Source organism: Dermacentor albipictus, chromosome 2, assembly GCF_038994185.2.
Source record: "Dermacentor albipictus isolate Rhodes 1998 colony chromosome 2, USDA_Dalb.pri_finalv2, whole genome shotgun sequence".
Taxonomy (NCBI): Eukaryota; Metazoa; Arthropoda; class Arachnida; order Ixodida; family Ixodidae; genus Dermacentor; species Dermacentor albipictus.
In genome coordinates, this window is record NC_091822.1 from 47808694 (window position 1) to 47828621 (window position 19928).

Sequence of the window (19928 nt, forward strand, 5' to 3'; positions counted from 1 at the left end):
GACCATTAGGCCTATATACATCCCTCCGAGTTACCAGTTCTGTAGGGCTCCATTTCAGAGCTTTATTGAAGAGCTTCCCCATCTTTGCATAGTTGTCGGAAATCTAAACGCGCATAGTACATACACTGTGGCACGACTCTCGTTGTGATTGCTAGAGGACGGTTTACAGAAAACCTAATCTTCCCAAGTACCTGTTTGCTTAACAAGAACGAACCAACATGCTACAGCTCTACAAACAAAACATTTTCCTCAATAGATCTAAACATCGCGTCCAGCACACTTGTGACGTATCTGGAGTGGAAGGTGATCAATAACCCATGCTGAAGTAACCATTTCTCTCTCATTTTAAACCTTCCAAAACAGGCTGAATGTTCTCGATGCGTTCCTTGAGAAAATGCCGATACAGCTGACTGGAAGCTATTTCGTGAAGTAACACATCTGCCCTCGGCGATGTCCGTGCACTTCTTTTTGACGATGCAGTAGCATACTTTACAATATTTATAATTGATGCTGCATCAGTATGTGTTTAAAAAAATGCGTCGTCTTCGAAACGACGTATTCCATGGTGGAACGTGGAGTGTAAGGAAGCGTCGAGAAAGCAAAACAAGGCTTGGAATCTCCTACATAACTGCCCAATCACAGATAACATATTTGATATCAGTTAGATTAAGTCACTGGGAAGAAGAGCATGCCGCCGTGGAAAACGGGAAAGTTGGCAAAAAAAAAAAACGTCAGTTGCATCAATTACTATGCAAAAAAAAAAGAAAAGCATGGAAGATGGAAGGTTTAACGCGACGCGGGCTCAGATCTCCAACGGGGGAACGTCAAGGCCCTGCCTCAACGCCGCCTCACGGGCTTGCTAAGTGCCACTGCATGGAAGAGAGTAAAAAAAAATATTAAAAACCTCCACTCTCGTCCTCTACCACTAATAAATATCCAGGGAGACGCCCTCACAAATGAAGCTGGTTTTCTAGGTGCAAACATCGAACATAATTTCAGTTCATCCCACTATTCCGACGCATTCTTAAGATATCAACGACAAGCAGAGCGACTGCCTTTAGAGGGGAAGGCACGCGAAACGAACCATACAATCGCCTATTTCATTTGGCTGTATTTTGGGCTTCATTGAGTTGTTGCAACAAATCTGCCTCAGGAACCGACGATAGTACGTGACATAATTGAAAACTTAATCCCTCAAGCTCACAAAACACACCTGCCTCTTTTCAGTGTCATGCGGTCTACAAGACACATTCCGTCCGCTTGGAAAAAAAGCCATCGTAATCCCTATTCTCAAAGAGAGCAACGACCCATCTTTAGACGTCAGATACAGACCCATAGCACTGACAAGCTGTTCATGCAGACTATGAGAAAATGGCAAATTGGCGCTTGATTCGTTATCTCGAAAAGAACACAGCTTCCCTGAATCCACTCGGAAGGAGATCTAGTATTTTATGTACTATATATATAGCCACCTTGTCCGTATGGAGGCGAACAAACGGGATGCCTTCACACATAATCAATTTTGCCTATCAGCATTTCTTGACAAGTAGAATGCCTACGATATTACGTGGCACATCGAAATTCTTCCAGATTTGTCTGCAATAGGTACCCGTGGCAACTTGGTGAATGTTAACGAAAAAAATCTGATAGAACATTTCGTATCAGTGTTGGCAACGTCCTACCCCGACTATTCGCTCAAAAGACACATGTACCTCAAAGTGGAGGGCTGAGCTGTACTCTCTTCGTTGTAAAAGTGAATCATTAGCATACCATTATAACGCGCACAATGTTTTATTCTGTATATGTGGACGATGTGCAAATTGTATTTAAATCAAGTGATATTGTAATCTGCAAGCGACAGGTACAGCTTGGCCTAAACAAACTGCGTTACGTGAGCGGATGAGAATGAATTTAGTCAAAACCCACCGAGAAGCACCTGCATGCTCTTCTCAAGCAATCATGGAATATTGCCGTATCACGATATTATCGCCATATCTTTAAGGACCCCGTGTCGCAGAAAATCCGGCGCGGCGTCCCACGTCTGGCTTCGACCATCGTTTCCGCAAACAATGTCGTACCACGCATAGCTACCCATACAGGCCTTCCATGCAGCGCAACGTATTTACTCAACGAATGGAATTTCTCAATGTAAAATACGACAGAAAATTCGTAAACTGTCAATTACACACGACCTACAGACAGGATAGCGTCGGAATGTAATTTGAATATACGAGAAAACATAATTCTGTTAGGCAGAGACTCAAAACACAAACGCGTTTTCCAGCGTTTCTACCATTCAAAGAGCGGCCACGGCCTCCGAGTTCTGCGCACGCCGGCGCGTTCAAATTTCCATGGCCAAAAAGCGGCGCACCCGGTTCATTGCCACATTTCCAGGTGGCACTCACTTCCGCTGCATCGCGGCCCTCGCAAGAGACCGCGTTTCTACCAGAAAGCTCGCCTTCGTGCATGCGTGAGTAGCGCCAACGAGCTTTCCCGGTAGCCGTCGTTTCCAAAATCGATCACGATGGCAATCTTCGCTCAGAAATCTTGGCCGAGGAGTACTGGTACCTTGAGGCCAATCAGGTGAATGAATCGCTGTGTCTGTGGGCGCTGATTCCACCGCGCGATGAGTCGCACATCGCCTTTCGAGCAGTCCTCCCCGCGCGACCATTGAAGAAGTAACTTGATCCCTGTACGTTCGAGGTGGTAAAATTAAATGAAAGTGTGAGTTTTACGTGCCAAAACCACTTTTTGATTATGAGGCACGCCTTAGTGCAGGACTCCGGAAATTTCGACCACCTGGGGTTCTTTAACGTGCACCTAAATCTAAGCACCATGGGTGTTTTCGCATTTCGCGCCCATAGAAATGGGCCGGCCATGGCCGGGATTCGATCCCACGACCTCGTGCTCAGCAGCCACTGAACAACCACGGCGGGTATTCGAGGTGGTAGGCTACCCCGTCCCTGATGATATATGCACTTGTCCCGGTATCGAGCAGTGCTTTGAAGGTAGTCCCCACGATTACGAGCTCTATAAACGCGGCAGTGACGCTGTTCGGCGCTCCAACTCGAAATAATGAAGATGTCGCGATGGTGTTTGCCTCGTAAGCTGCTGCCATGGCCATCGGCACTGCTATCGGCAGCTCACCTCGTTTCCCTGCTGGCTAGGGCACTCACGCGCGATGTGTCCCGTCTGGGCCTAGTTGCAAGAGCGCACGGTGTTCCGCGATGTGAGTTGTGCGAAGCGAGGTTGCTCCACCGATCCCAAGCGTCGACGTGAGGTCGCCTGTCCGTGATTGAGTTTCGAGCAGGTCTGCTTACCGGCATCATTAGTCGGCGATCGTCTGATCGGGCGTGATGTTGTGCATTGGACAAGCCTCCTGGCTATCTTGCTTGCGTGACCTGTCACCCGTATGAGTAGGGATGAAACGTCTGACCACTAGTTGCAGCGTGCTCGCTATTCGTGCGCTCGCTGCCGTGCCAAGAGCAGCTTGGTTCCAAGGACTCCGATTGAAGCGGTGGTGGTCAGTATACGCGGGCTCCTGAGATTTCGGCTTGCACCCCCCGTGATTCTGCTGTCGACTCGTTCAGGTCTCTGCAACATGAACCCTGCAGCTAAAGTGCCAACGTAGGATGGCTCTGTCGAATTGCCCGTTCCACTAGCTCCGTTCGAAGCGCACTCAAATCAGCATGCTCGAAAAGCTCCCGCATCACCTGCACTTATTTCATGAGTGATTCGCCCGTGCCCTGCACCTTTATTATTGCAGATATTGTGTTCCGCCGAACTAGTAAGCACCGCAGTCGACAGGTGATCTATGGAGACGGTTTTCGAAGCAGCGGCCCGCATTCACATGACAGCCACGTCAAATGCGGCAGTGACGAGTAACTTACCACGCCTATAGCTACCATCAGCACTACTGGCCATTTTATAGAGAAAGGTTAGACCGAGCCATTGTTGAAAGCATCAGCGGGGAGAAGGCAACCTCGCAGAACAACAAAACAACAATCATGCTAGGCGCAACTTTTACATCACCGGCATCGGCATTTACATCAACTACAGCAGATCGCCTCTCGCAACGTCTAAGGGACAGACCAAAACATGCTGTGACGACAGTGTACTAGACAGTGGTTGACTTGGCCGAACGGTGCTCTCCCGCTGAGGTGCCGCGTATGGAAAAATTGTGCGAGGGCGCAGCGAGCAAGCTGGATTGGGGCAGAGACGCGCTTCGCTGCATATTGAACATGATATCGCTGCGGGTGGTGAGACCGATTGTGCGCGTATGCTCTTATAATGGTGCTTTATTTCAACTGCAAATTTCTACGGGCACCATTTTGTTACGCATACATACTTGAAGCATGGTTTACACAACATAACATCTTCAATTTTGTTGTCGTTCTCAAGACCGTCGTATGCCAGCGAGCGCGCGTTCGTAAGGGGCTGTGCAACTCTGTAGCAATTTGCAGTAATGAAGGAGTGAAAATTTATATACTGAGAGGTTTTCTTATTTGTTATTGCGCGTGTAGCTTAGAAGAACTTCTGGTTCGGCAAGTTAGTGCATATTAGCAAACAGTTTTACAACTGCGCAAACAAACGACCACAGAGAGAGAGCACTCAAGGACAGACGCAGTCAACAGGGCGCACATAACCTGCGCCTGCCCTTTTTTGCTCTCTCTCATTAGTGGTTTGTTTGCGCAGTTATAAAATTGCTAATACATGTTGGACTGCGCGCGCGGATTATCGCATTCCACGCAGTGCCCCTGCGCTGCGGCGGCTAGCCGCCGTCGCGGCCGACGTGGATGGATGGATGGATGGATGTCACGAGCGTCCCCTTTGGAAAGGGGCGGTGGGTTGCGCCACCAAGCTCTTACTATTATACTGTCTAATGTCCCACCGAAGTTAAAAAAAAAAAACGCACGATGAATTCTATCAACCAAATTTTCTGGCCCCCACTTGTTAACTTCGTTTTTTTTTACATCTCCGTTTTTTTGTCGTTTCCCTGCTTTTCTTCCACCAATCTTCCAATCGCCCATTAGTAATCTTTATTGCGGATATGTTTACTTTTCATCCTGCTCTCCTTGAACCCAAGGGCTTCAAGGAGTCCAATGGTAATCGAACGCTGGGCACATATCTTCACATTCTAATAAAACACGCTCCATCGTTTCCATAGCTTTACCGCAGCAAGCACATGCTTCTTCTCTCTTCCTGTATCTCGCCTTATAGGGTATACGTGCATGCGTGTCGCAGCGCCCGCTGGCAGTTTCCTCCCAAAGCGCCGCGCGCGAGCCAGCGCGTTCATTCCACGTCCCATTTCTAGCCACTGTGCTAAGCGCGCGAAGTAGTATCAATTACCCCTCTGAGAACTATCGCCAGCAGTTTCCAACGCCGCGACCATGATGCGGCCCACTCCACTTCCACGGCGCCAGGCCCAGCCGCTAGTCCCGCTGAAACGTATTCTAGTTCAATCTAATGCGCCGTCGAAGAGCGGATGTTTTCCCTTTTTTTCCAAGCATGACTGAGTGACGTCCTGTGGTGCGAGAATCTGAACTACACGCAAGATGGCGAACGTGATACGTTCACCTTAGGATGCCTCGATGTCCTCCGTCCCCGCCGCTATTTACAGCGTGGTGACAACGGCGTCCGTCTTCCTCGGCAGCGCACTGTTGGCGCGCGATTGTAGAGGTATTTTCGAGTTAAACAAAAGCATTTGGAGAATGCAAGACCACAAACAAAATTCATATCAAGCGTTAGTAGGTAGGCCATTCCATTTCTGGTGATAACGCATTTTGAAAAAATTCTGAAACAAGAGCTGTAACACTGTTTTTAACGCGACAGCGTTAAGGAGCTCGTGTCGCAGAAAAGCCGGTGTCGTCGGCGTCGGTGTCCGCGGCGTTGGCCGTGAGCGATAAATCCCAGCAGGCACTTCATGAATAAACAACAAATTGCAAGATGGGCTGGGTGGGAATCGAACCAGGGTCTCCGGAGTGTGAGACGGAGACTCTACCACTCAGCCACGAGTTCCGTGCTTCAAAGCGGTGAAACAGCGCCTCTAGTGAATGCGGACGCGACGCGAGGCGCGTCGCGTCCCGGACTCCCTCTCCCCTGACGACGTTTCTAATTGCTCCCACACGGGTTGCAGAATCAAGCGTCCTTCCATTCTTTAGATCACTATCTCTCTATCTCTCTGCCCGTGCCGATCACGACGTTTGGCTGGCGTGCGTCGTTTCCCCTGGGCTCCGAGACACAGAGTTCTTTGGTTCGTTCCGCTTGCTCAGGCGCACGTTTCGTTGCCGCGCCGAACGCTCCGTTGCTCGACGCTCACCGCGTCCAATGCGGGGCGCCTCGTAAGTGATCGCTGCGCCGTAGCCCATTGTCTTACACCCCTTGGCGGGTCGACGGGAACGCTGTCGCGTTGCACTCTTGAAGGCGAAGCTTAAGCGTCCTCCAATTTTTTTTTTCTTGTGAAGACCATAGTGTCGTATGATAGTGCATGATCCTTTTACTGGCTGATCCCGTGGCAGGACTTTTTTCGGGTTTGTATTGTTAAACACTAAGAATTGGAGCCCTTCTTTAAAATAACGCTTCGCTTAAATAATCCGACTTTTATTCCGGAAATTATATTACTGCGCTACTTGGTGTCATGACCGAAAATATAAATTATCGGGCTTAACGTAGCAAAACCACGTAGTGATTGTAAATAAACACCTCCTAATATGGGACTCAGACCTGGAACCCTATAACGTAATACCATTCCAATCTGTTTTTATTCCAATCGCCTGATGTAAAATTTACGTAACCACCGACGCAAGCACAGGTGGTATCCCTCAGTGTTTGAAACGCCCAATCAAAAGAGGTCCTCGTTTATAGGAGGACACTTATTTTACGTTCTCAGCGAACAGCATTGCCTACATTAAGAAGTCGTTCTTATCTAATTCGCTGACACGAGGCGAGGAGCACGCTCAAGTGGAGAGGGTTTCGATGGGGCCGATCCAGCACAGTGAAAGCAGATAACCGAATGAGAAGGGTGATGACGGAGTCTGTGATTGGTCCGATACCACTTCCTTAGGTTTCGGCGGCTGATCGAGAATCCGGCAACGTGACAGGGAAGGTTAAGAATGCCGCTGAAACAGGAGGGGGACACTGCCCGGTTTCGGTGGCACAGGAAATTGGCGCCATCTCTGTAATGGGCGAACGCAAAAAATCCGTTTCCCTTGCATGGCCTCGTAGATCGTCGCGCGCACGCGCGCCGATCCAGGAGGCCAAGCCCTTCCCCCCGCTCAACTGCTCCCTCTAACACCCTCGCAACACCCTCACCTTCGACTGTCTACGCGCCCGCGCCGCCGTGGCGTCCCCGCCGGCCCGGCGGCTGCTTAGTCCGCTACGTACGCGCAATTTTAACGCGATAGCGTTAAGGAGCTCGTGTCGCAGAAAAGCCGGTGTCGTCGGCGTCCGCGTCGTTCCAAGGTGGGCTGGGCGGGAATCGAACCAGGGTCTCCGGAGTGTGAGACGGAGACGCTACCACTCAGCCACAAGTTCGATGCTTCCAAGCGGTACAAACGCGCCTCTAGTGAATGCGGTGTTGCCTTCGAAACGAGCCGTGGAAAGTTATACTGCGGTGTATATCGGCAATTATGAACATGTAACTGACAGACGTCGCAATTACACGAGTAGCGAAGTGCGTTTCCGCTGCATTTCTTCTGCGCTTTCCGCACACGCAGAGCCATCTTGCCGCAAACACAGAAGACCCCCTCCTCTCCATGTACGAAGCTGCCCCGACAGATGGCGCGCCACGCGCGCATTGGAGCTGTGCGGCTCGGACTTTCTCTCCCCTAACAACGCTTCGCCTTGCTCCCTCTGCAAAATCAAGAGTCCTTCCTTTCTTTAGATCACTATCTGTCTATCTCTCTGCCCGTGCCGATCACGACGTTTTGCTGGCGTGCATCATTTCTCCCTCCGAGATGCCGAGTTCTTTGGTTCGTTCCGCTTGCTCAGGCGCACGTTTCGTTGCTGCGCCGAACGCTGCGTTGCTCGACCATATGGCTCGACGCTCACCGCGTCCGATGCGGGGCGCCTCGTAAGTGATGGCTGCCCTGTAGCCCATTGTCTTACACCCCTTGGCGGGTCGACGGGAACGCTGTCGCGTTCCACTCTTGAAGGAGAAGCTTAAGCGTCCTCCAATTTTTTGTTATCTACTAGAGAGTTTTAGTATTGGGGACGCAAGGCGTTGGGGCCCCAAGCGCTTGGGTGCGTTTGCGTTTCCGTACGCAAGCAGAAACACGGTATTAGCCCCGAGAAAGAGGAATGACGCCCTCTCGCGAGTGACGTCACGGCCAGGACGCCGCTCGCTCCGGCTCGCTCGGCTGCCGCGCGCGCTCGTTCCCTTCGTGTATGCTTGGGGTATAGGTGGCTCGAGCCGTACGTATTGAAGAATAAGTCGGCTTCTTTCAGCTGCCATACCTTAACCACAGTTTCTTCTTCAAAAGCGTGTGAGTCGAGAAACTTTGCGGCTTGGATATCGCAAGCTAAGTAGCGTTAAAGGGGTCTACTAGTTTTTGCAATGCATATATGCGCCGTGTCTATCGGTAAATTTTGACTAAAAAAAGAATATCTGCATATTCAACGCGCGAAGTTGTGTATGATGCTGCGCTAAACACTTAACATTCCTTTAGTATTTAGCTATGAGAGGTATTGCATTTTACGTGGAAGAAAAATTTGGCGATTGGCGTCAACATGTTATCCGATGTTAGAAAGACACTGCCCAGCGAAGCTGTCATCATGATTCTTATTACTCTGGTGTGTTGTTCTATTCAAATATGGCCATTCATTAATGCGTAAAAAAATAGTTAGGCGCGCATTTCTTATGAAAATGTTTGTTGCTACTTTCATCCCCCTCTGAAACAGGCCTCCAAAAAACGAATTGCTCATGGCTGCTAACACGACGGCGCGTCATGTAGAGTATTTACATAGTTAATTCACAAACACCTTAGTAGCAATCACCTGAGAGAAAAGTTTCGTTGTTTAGATCGAGAGCCACTCAATTGAAAGTGATGAAATGTATCATAGTGGCCCTCAGTAGCCTTTATCGACAATATGGCACACCCCTGATCACGTAACGGTAGCAATCGACTGTCCCTATGGCGAGGCACGCTATGTTCGCGAAACCCATCAGTTCACTTCAACTTCGAATTAAAACCATAAAGCATTTTTTTACAGCGCCAACTGGAATGGCTAAAGTATTCTCGAGCTACTACTACGCAGCTTAGATTGGCTACAAAAGGAAAATTCAAGCACCTTCTGTCTCACCATGTCTCGATCCAGCGTTATTTAATTATACAAACGGATAACTATTCGCGTCGTCGGTACATAAAAGAGAACCTTGCAGGCTAAATTAAGTTCCATTTACACACACACATGTACATAGGAGTGGTAAATGGAGGTGGATGAGGCAAAAATGCCGCACAGACGCGGCTTGAGGTAACCTCACCCTCTTAGGTACAATATGGCTGCATGGGGTAACACATCAAGCGCCATATAAATTACATTTATATAGTGGCCATAAAACATTGCAGTTATACAATATATTAAAGCACAGTGAAATATTTCCACGATAACAATGCAAAACACACTGCGGCATTGAAATAAATAAATGATATACGCTTGGTAACATAGACAAAAAAAGAGGAACATAACATGCATTATTAATCATTAACAAACGCGCTCTAAAGAGGTGAGTTGAACGTGTAGCACGGAAAAGGGAATATATATTGGTACACTCCTATTTGTACTCTGTAAATAGCTGTAAGCCTTCATTAACTTTACTTCAAATTTCCGCCGCTTAAAAAAATAAACACGTGAAGAACCGCCTAATGTCGACAAGCAGTTAAAGAAGCAAGTGAGGCGTGTAGAATCTAAGCTCCAGTATTAGTTAAGTCACCGTGCTACTGCCGAGCGTTTCTGTGAGGAAACGCAAAAATTCGATATTATACCATGAACTACTCGTCGTGAGCAAACCTGTTTTAGCGGAATAAAATCAACGTAACTGCTGTAGAAGTCATATATAGCCAGCTTTGTGACATAATTGTTGCACCGCGGCAGGTATGGTATCATAACTGGATTCCTATAGGCTATGCTTTTGCGATTGTCGATCCGCGTATGAAAAACCCGCAATGGGCTGGTCTGCGTCGCTTCGGCTGGCACTGTAGCGTTGCCTTCGAGAGCTGCATTGTTGTCTAAGAAATTAGCTCTTTGAATAAATGTTCGCAAAGGAAGACGTCGTAAAAATATATTTGAGACGACCACCATAAGTATACAAGCAGAGAGAACGAGGTCGAACAAACGAAAACACCGCAGAAAGCGCCCGCAAAACGCCCGAACTGTAGCAGACGACAGGCGCGTGTCCATGCCCTGACGTCACGCGAGCGGCGCTCGCAGCGCCGCTCGCGTTCGTTCTCGGGGCTAATAGGTTAGCGGCCCCAAACGCAAGCCGCAGTGAGGTCGCATGCGCTCGCAGCGCCATCAACGTCTGATCTTTAATGCATTATCATTTCTTAAAACATGAAATCAAGCATATGAAGTAAAGCACATAAAACTATTCTTACTAAAAGCAGTCAATAGAGAGGTTTAGAGTGTCCGGTAATCGGGTAAACGCATACTGGGGCGTTGGGGCGGAGCTATGAACTAGAGCGTCCTGCATGGTGTTGCCACCCGGTGGCGCAAAACTCAAACAGAGAAAAATAGCTAATATAGCAGTAACCAAGTGTATTTTACATTGCTGCGGGTATAAATTTTTGCAGCAACACAATTACGCCAGTGCCGAAAATTTACACCAGCAGCGAAGTAGAATAGACTTGGTTACAGCAATATTAGCTGATTTTGTCAGTTTGAGCTTTACGCCGCCAGGTAGATGCACCATGCAAGACGCTCCCCTTTATGGCTCCGCCCCAACGCCCCAACTGCGTTTATCCGTATACCGGACATGTTGCTAAATCTCTCTAATATACATAAAAACGACGTCTGTCGACACTTAGAGAAAGATTTATTAGATTATCTACCCGCTAGCTACTCGTAAGTTCTCCTACACCGCGAGAGTCACGTGGGTAACGTGACCACTTAGGGGCAGCGATGTTTTCGGCCGGCCAAACAACCCAAGGACAAAAGTAGACGTAGTGGTCTGCGCATGCGCAGTACCGCCACCCCTAATTCTTGCGTACGCAATCCGCTTGCGTCCCCTACACTAAACTCTCTACTGTCATCGAGATGCGTGCGCTGCTGTGCGTTGACCGACGTGGCTAGTTTAGTCAGTTCTGTGGTCATCGGTAGCTGTGTGCTTGTGCTCCGCGATGTTTCACCCGTTTCACGACTCGTACCGCTCGTGCATCGTGCAGTGGTGCACAAATACCTCAAAAACAAGTACTGCAACGTTGTTCCGAGTGCCTAAAGACAACAGGTGAGCGCTCAGACCCAAGGACATCAGAAGGCGCATGTACAGGCTCGTCCACTCTTAGGGTGAACACGGCTCACCGTGGCCGCGCTCCGCGGGGCGCCAGTGCGTCCGGCGCGGCGGCGCATCGAAGCGAAGCGGCGCAGGCGCACACGGACCCAGGGGAGGTGCTTCGCGTCGTCTGCTACAGCGCTGGAGCGCGTCGCCGCTTGCTTTGCTGTACACTTCGCTAGACCCAGGTGACTGAGTGACCGAGGCGGCATTGCGAAAAGGCGTACTTCACTAACTGGAGCATTTTCCAGCTGGTTCCGTCTACAGCTTGTGAACAGCCTGCACATAAACAGAAACAAGAATCTCACCACATAAATCACTCAGCATGTTTTCTGTAAGTGATGAGGGTAAAAATACAGTCATTTTTTTTTCGCGTTCTTAATTAGGCTGGGGCCTAGAGGCGACGCTTGATAGTCGTGTCAGGGACGTCACTCAGCCTGAAGCTGTTCTTAATTTCTCGAACAGTGGAGGTCGGGTATGCAGCAGCCGCTGCAACAATGGTCACTTTTTGTCGGGTTTACGGGGAGCATCCGCAATTTTTCCATCCTTCTTTTAAGCCTGGACGATTCTATTTACAGTTTTCAGTGGCCTTTTTGTCATCTCCGATATAACGCGTTGAGAATAGTTTTGTAGGCACAGATCTACAGTGCGTCGTCTTTCTTTTTCCAGTACCCGCGACATGGCTAGTTTCCAAAGCACACCGGGGAAATGAAATTATCCTGCACTTTTACAGCGTTTTTATCGCCGAAGTGCCATGGCAACCAGCAACCGAACAAAATGCAATTCATCATGCAAGTCGGCGGAAATGCGTTTAATGGAAGCACCTCTGGTGTCTTTCGATTTGGCGAGTCATCCCAGAATCTGTAACTCCTGAGTGGCCAGTCACCCAGTTGAGTAGTCGTTGACTGCACCGCATGATCATATAAGCTAGGATGGGGTAGCATGACCTATGCAAAAAAAAGGGGGGGGGGGGGGCTCAGCGGTTGATCGGGCTGACGCCCATGGTAAAATAAAAATTAGACTGGCCTTAACACAGCAATCTGGCTTGGGCCGGGCTTAGCGTTTACAAACGGCGAGTCCGTTTGCCGACCACCGGCATGCTGTGGGCAGACGACACCATGCCGGCCTCATGACCGTCGGTTTAAATGTCGTGGCCGCTTCCGTCCAACACACGGACCGGCCACTTCCCCACGACGGCAACAGCATCGCTTGTCCGCGGCAAGGGTTCCTGTGCCGTATTCATATTTGGGTTTTACGCACTCAGCCCAGCCCACCCCCGCCTACCCCCGCCTGCCCCCCCCCAAAAAAAAAGAGAAGAAATAAATTCCTCCTAATCTCCAAATTTATCCGATGCCCACCTCTATGGCGTAACTCCATGTGTCGCTTCGGGACGTATACCGCACAATTAGCAAATTATTATATGCTAGTGAGAATATGCATTTGGCCCATTCTGATGAAGTACTGAAATGAAATAGAAGCGAATAACGACTTAATTACCCGGCAAGACGTAATTTAAACTAGAAAACAGACATGTAGATTATAGATTTTCCACTTTAATTACCTATTCAAAACGGACGGAAACAGCATTCGCATACGGCGTGCATTGATTCCAAGGAGAAAAAAAAAACAACAAAAAAACGTCGGCGCCATATGTTTTACTTCGCCTAATCAATGTAATCAAATAATTGACCGACGATTCCTCAAACTGAGAATGCGACATCTCGCATCAGGTAGCCGTCAGAGGACCGGCACCGCTTCGGTGATTTTACACAAGCAGTGACAGCAAAAATGAATTTAGTTTTTTTATAGGATGTAGAAAGATGAAAAGGGGGAGTAAAATGGGCGCCACATCAGTTGCTATGCCGGGGAGAGCACTTTTTTACATCGCATAAGCACTCCATGCTCTCCTACCAGCGACATTAACGCGTCAATAAGAGAGCGCGAAGCAGCGGATATCACTTCTTAGTTATTGTCGAAGTAATAGTATTGCCCTCCTTAATGGTAAAATCCATGGCAAACATGATGATGCGTGATTGAACAATCGCTCTCTAACTTCCTGCGAAATTTATATTGGGTTTCGGTCGTTTTCTTAAGTCAATTAATCACATTCGTTCTAGCATCAAGACATGCGCGAAACGGCGCGCTAGGCTCATCCCATGATGACTCCAACCAAGAGCGCGCCTAATAGGTTTCTCGGTATGCACTACACCAAGTGCTGTGAAAGTAAAATAAGAGGGCCCCAGCCTAATAAAGAGCGTGAAAAAATGACTATTTTTACCCTCATCACGTATGAAAAACATGCTAAGTTACTTATGTGGTGAGAAGCTTGCTTCTGTTTATGTATGTTGATTAAGCAGGCTGTTCACAAGCTGTAGACGGAACCAGCTGGAAAATGCTAAAGTTAGTGAAGTCCGCCTTCCTGCAATGCTGCCTCGGGCACTCAGTCACCTGGGTCTAGCGAAGTGTACAGCAAAGCAAGGGGCGATGCGCTCCAGCGGTGTAGCAGACGCGAGGCACCTCCCCTGGGTCCGTGTGCGCCTGCGCCGGTTCACTTCGATGCGCCGCCGCACCGGACGCACTGGCGCCCCGCGGAGCGCGGCCACGGTGAGCCGTGTTCACCCTAAAGGGCAAGATATAGTCCGGCGTAACGCGCGCGCGCGGCCACGCGCGTCGCGGTTAAGCGACGTCGGTGAAGAGCGCGCACTCTACAGTCCGGCGTCACGACGTAGCCGGCGTGCCCAGGCGCGCTTGGCGAGCACAACGCCGCCGGCGCGGACATAGAGCGTGTTCTATTTCACGCGGCTGCCGCTAGACCAGAATGCACTGCGCGCTGCAGCGGCAGCGAGCAGAAGGCAGAATGGCGGCCTGCGGTGCGCGTACTGACAGTGCGGCTGTGGTTTTTTCAACATCCGTGCGGGATGAAAGCGCGAGTGAGGACGCCTGCTTGAAGCGATTTGCAACCTTCCATGTGTATACGATGTGAAACGCATGGGCCACCGCGACACAGAGCGCAAGAACAAGGCGTGGGAAGCTATACGAAAGCAGTGTGGTCTCGCCACAGGTAAGCTGCATTTCGCAGCTCCTGTACTAGCTGGTGGTAGTCGCCGAGTTGAGGGCGCTTGTCGAATAGCTTTCGCATGTACATGCATGGTCCGCTTCCGTTTTTGACGTAGCCGAAATACTAGCAATATGAGTGCGATGTTCTGGCTGTCAGGCACGGCGGCCGCATTTCGATGGGGGCGAAATGCGAAAAACACCTGTGTGCTTAGATTTAGGTACACGTTAAAGAACCCCTGGTCAGAAAGAAAGTGGTTTTCGCACGTAAAACCTTATGTTTTTTTTTTCTGGCTGTCAGGACAAGTTAACGCCATCCCGCAAAAGTTTTCGTTTTAGCGCACAAACAGCGCGCAGAACGAGAAGCGCGCGCGCTACCCGAACGGCGAGGGTATAGACGAGCGCACGCCAAGTTTCGCCCGAGACGCCAGCGCTCGTTTCTCCCCTGGCGGCACGGTTTCCAATCCCCCGGGGGTTTGCTTCCGCCGGTTCCCTTCGCTCGCGCTGAGCCAGAGGAGGCCAGGCTGAGCGCGCGCTGCACGAGAGAAGGCTTTCTCGCGCGCGCTGCACGCGAGAAGGTGTAGGTTTCCGTCGCCGCTTCCCTTCGCGGTCGCGCCCGCGTTCAGTTCGCGCTGCGCGCGAAACGTCTCTTGTTTGCGACGGCGCCTCTTCGGATGACCGGAAATTATTATTGTGTTGTTAACTGTCACGACAGCAATGTAAACATGAAAAGGTTGATGCCACCAGTGAAATTATACCGATTCACAAGAAAATGGTACGAAAGAAGCAGACGACAGACATGGATTACTGCGGTGCGCCGAGCGAAGTAAACATCTGGCAAACGAAGCACGATCGTTTATTGATCACTCCTGAGTGTATGACGGTTTCTATATGTAACCCACGTGAAATTAATAATTACTCGGTACATAATCCTTTTATTCATATAAAAACTTTAAGTTAAACGAGCGCTTGTCCTGTCTTCTTTCTCGTGTTTCGTTTGTGTGTGCGCTGTCTAAGAATGGAAACCACGTCTGTTGTATGCGCTAGCAGTGGCCGAAGTTCACGCGTGCCGAGAAATTGAATATGTGCATGATGCATTGAACATGACCGGAGTTCATTCCCGCTTCACCACCGCACCGATCGATCGGGTTACTGGACGATACACACCCGCGTCTTGGTCGCGCCGGCATTGCTGAAGCAGGAATGATTAATAATACTTTCAACTTCCGTCTCTTGAGTACTGTTAAAAAATGACCAAGCTGTCTACATTGCTGCCTCTATTCCATATTGTAGGGGACGTACTAGTTAAAGTTGTGTGCGCATGTCGTACTTGTGCTATGCAGCGATATATCTTGTTTATTTCCGCACAGTGTCGATAGAAGTCCGTTGTCGCCATCAGAGACAACACGGATTTGTAGCAAACATAATGTGAGAAACTGCAAAAATGACTTTAGCTCGTAGGTGCCGTATGTATGTGCCGCATCGTATGTGCTGACGATTTTTCCGGCGGCACATACGATGTCGTTTCCAATTACCTGCTCTGCGTCCCTTACATGGTTAAGCAGACGCTGCCGTTTCGCCGCATTGCAGCCATAAAAATAATTGTCAAGCGTACCGATCTTCTTAAAGGCAAATATAGCGTGTGCAGTTTGTTTCACACTAAGGGGAAAACTCGGAACGTATTGCGTCGCGATGCGGCAAGCAATGGAGTCGTGCGGCGGCAGCAGCTCGAGCAGGCGCACACGCTTGAGGGGCAGTGCCGTGATCTGCGTCGTCTGCTACGGCGGCGCGCGCTGGCCGCATTTTCGGGAAGCGTGGTACTGTCAGGGGCAATGCACCGATTTCATCGGTACTGCGGGAACTGAGCTGATATTCTTTACTAAACGTTGTGCGTCGCCACACTCTGATCCTTCATTGGCGATAATGGAGTTCCACAAACTTCTTTTGACAACATGGTTCATTTGTTCTTTCGAAAGGCCGGAGTACTGAGCGTGTGCACGTATATTTCTTCACTGTGTGTGCTACCGTAATGAGCAGCGACAAAACGACCAAGATGTGCGCGCAACGTGCTCAGTCTTTGTTTGACTCGAAAGGAAAACAAAGCACTAAACAATGGGAGTCGAACACGGTGAAACAAACGGACACGATTAAATGAACGTTGTAGGTTCAGACAATGAGCTGGAAGTGATTTTTCTCGATAATCTTTCGCTACACCAGACAGACCCTGCCCGCCGGTGGGGAATTGGACACGTCACGCTCGGAACTTCAGTTAGTATCTCGTCATGTCCCCAGCGGCAGCGATGACAGCGCTCATCCTGGAAGGCAGTGAAGTGTAGAATGACTTGATCAGGGATGTGTTCATTCGCTGCACGTCTCAGTCACTGACGATGGTGGATCGAAGCCTATCCTCGGGCGACTGATAGAGGGGATGTTGCGCCAGCGATACTTTCAACGAGCCCCAGACATTTTAAATGATGTTGGCGCCCGGGGATTGAGGCGGCCGCTCCAAGAGAGTGACTGCGCGCTCTTCTAGCAGTTCTTGCACAGCACGAGCAGTGTGGATCGGCGTCCTATCGCGTTAGAATAGTTAGTCGCCTTCCAGAAACGGGCCGTCAAGAATGTATGGAATCAGTACGTCGTCTATGACTGCCATGCAGCGATGAACTTACATTCGAGGCGTATCAGTGGGCGTCGCGCAACGCTTAGCAAAGAATACCGGCTCCTTTCACGCAGTAACGATGTGATCAGCGCCCTGCACTTGACAGTAGAACGTTTCTCGACAATGCGGCCAGCGTGCGTCGCCGTAGCAGACGACGCCGTTCAAGATCCCGCCCCTCGAGCATCTGCGCGAGCTGCTGCCGCCGCTTGACTCAAGCGCTCGCCGCATCGCGATGCAATGCGCTTCGAGTTTTCCCCTAAATGTGAGAGAGACTGTACACCGCCCTTCGAAAGAAATGTCCACGCGCACACACCGCGCGCGGCGCGAAACGTGCCCAAACACGCGCAGTGCAGGAGGCAATCAAGGCGGCGCGAACGAGAGATGGGAGAGGGGCACCACCGGCTAATAGAATTTTGCTCCGCATGCGGCGCTCTCAACGCCGGCGCAGCAGCGCCGCTCTCGGTGCCGTTCTTGTCTATATGCAAGACGCGCATGCGCCATGTAAACAGCTGTTCGCCGCGGCGGTGAAGTTGCGCTCCCAGACGCACAGATGGCGCCAGCCTCGAGCTGCGCGCGCGCGCCGAACTCTAGAGGAAGCAAATTTCTTGCACCCCTGGCGTCGCTAGCGCAGCGTATCCGACTTCGCCTGCCGCGGCCTGGCGCGCCGAGAACGCCGGACTATATCTTGGCCTTAAGAGTGGACGAGCCTGTACACGAACACAGCACTGTCCATGTGTGTGCTCTATGAGGCTCCGAACATCGTTGCGCCTTGATTGTGCTACACTTGCCTCTTCCCGGTAGAGAAAGGAGACAATTGATGTTCCTCTTCATTGTCACCTGGTCTGTGACTTGTGTTTTTCTGTGCCAAGTCTCATTCTGCAACTTCAGTAACTTGCACAGCTTTCCATACCGCCCTCAGTGCTTTTTCTGTGTATCACGTTTTACAAACCTACTAATAGCTGAAAAATTACTGTTAGTGTTTGTGTGCTATCTCAGTGAAACCGATGGGAAAACCGCGCGAACAACCTTCATGTGTAGGCATGATACGGTTTTTTTTTCTTCTGGAAAGCATGAGCATTGCAAGAGTCATACATGCAGATTTTTGCAGTTCGTGTTTATTATACAAAGGAGAGCCCAGTAGGTACGACTTAGTGCCTTAAGTGACGTAATCTTAATGCTAAGCATTGCATTCGGGTAGAAAGAAAAGTCGTGCTGGCTTGTTTTACCTGGTCTTTGATTGAGGAATAAGCCTTTCTGCGAATGTTTTCTATGTGCTGCTGCAAAAGCCGACTACCTTCTGTTCCCCTTGCCACCGTTACTAAAGTTGTGGCCAAGTGCAGAACAATGTGATAACGTGTGTTTCAGTTTTTAGTACAATGTTATTTTTTGTCATGTTTTTTTTTCAATGTGTTCAGCAGTAACGAACATGTCACGCATGCCATATACGTTCGTGCAGATTTATAAGTAAGCTTTCTTTTGGTATGGCTCTCAATCAAACAATGTTATTGTTTTTGCCATTACCAGTGAGTTTTCCCTTTTTATAGTGGTCATGGCTATGTCATACACGTCGTCCAATATTGTGCAGTATCTTACTGCACATAACAGGAGCTCGTCTACATTTAGGTCTTGTGGACGTTATATAGTAATCTTGTTTTCTTGTGTGTACATGAAACGGCCTTCGCGTTTTCTAGCGCTTTCTTTTGTTATTTTACCATCTGTGAACTTTTGTCTTTAGTACTCTTCTATATGTCATGCACCTTTCACTTTTGCTCATTGTTTTGAGCGTGCATCACACCACGTTGTAAGAAAAATCTGTTTTCGGAAACGAAGTCAATAAAGCGAGACTAAACATCTGTTGTGTTGGAGAGAGAGAGAAATAACTTTTATTTATATAGCCGGCAGATTCGTGGGGGGGCCAACCCCGCCTAGATGGCGGCCAGAAGCCCTTGAGCTCTAGCGGCATCCTCGGCCTGCTGGACAGCCAAAAGTTGGTCTTCGGGGGCCGAGCTGAGCAACACGGTCTCCCACTGCTTCCGATCCTGAATTTTTCGGCCCTGTCGTGGCGCCCGAGGGCAGGCCCGGATAATGTGATCCAGGTCCGCCCTTTCTTGACAAAGTTTACAATTGGCCGAATATTGGTCTGGGTAATAATGATTATAAGACACCGGGTTCGGGTATGTATTTGTTTGAAGGAGGCGCCATGCCACCGCCTGCTGCTTATTAAGTGATGGGTGTGCGGAAGGAAAACGCACCCTTCCCAATCTGTAATGATTAGTAATATCCCTATAGCCAACCATCCGGTCCCCTGTGAGCCCCAACCGCGGCGCCCCGGTGGCTCGGTTTGTGAGTCCTCGAGCCACGGTGTCGGCCGCCTCATTGCCGGGGAGAGAGGAGTGCGCAGGCGCCCAGATGATATGGACAACCCGCTCACCGCGAAAGTTTGCCACTATACGTTGTGATTCCGGCGAGATGCGTCCCTTTGCGTAATTTAAAATGGCGGTTTTAGAATCACTGACTATTATCGTGGCCAGTGTGGAAGCCATTGCCAGAGCAATGGCCGATTCCTCAGCCACCTCGGCTCTGTTAGTTTAAATAGATTGGCTGACCTTACGCTCACCTTGCGAGTTCACTGCAACGATACACATATTCTGAGTAGTCGTGTACTCTGCCGCGTCGACGTACACCACGTCCTGAGAGCGTTGGAATCTCCTCTGTATAGCTCTTGCC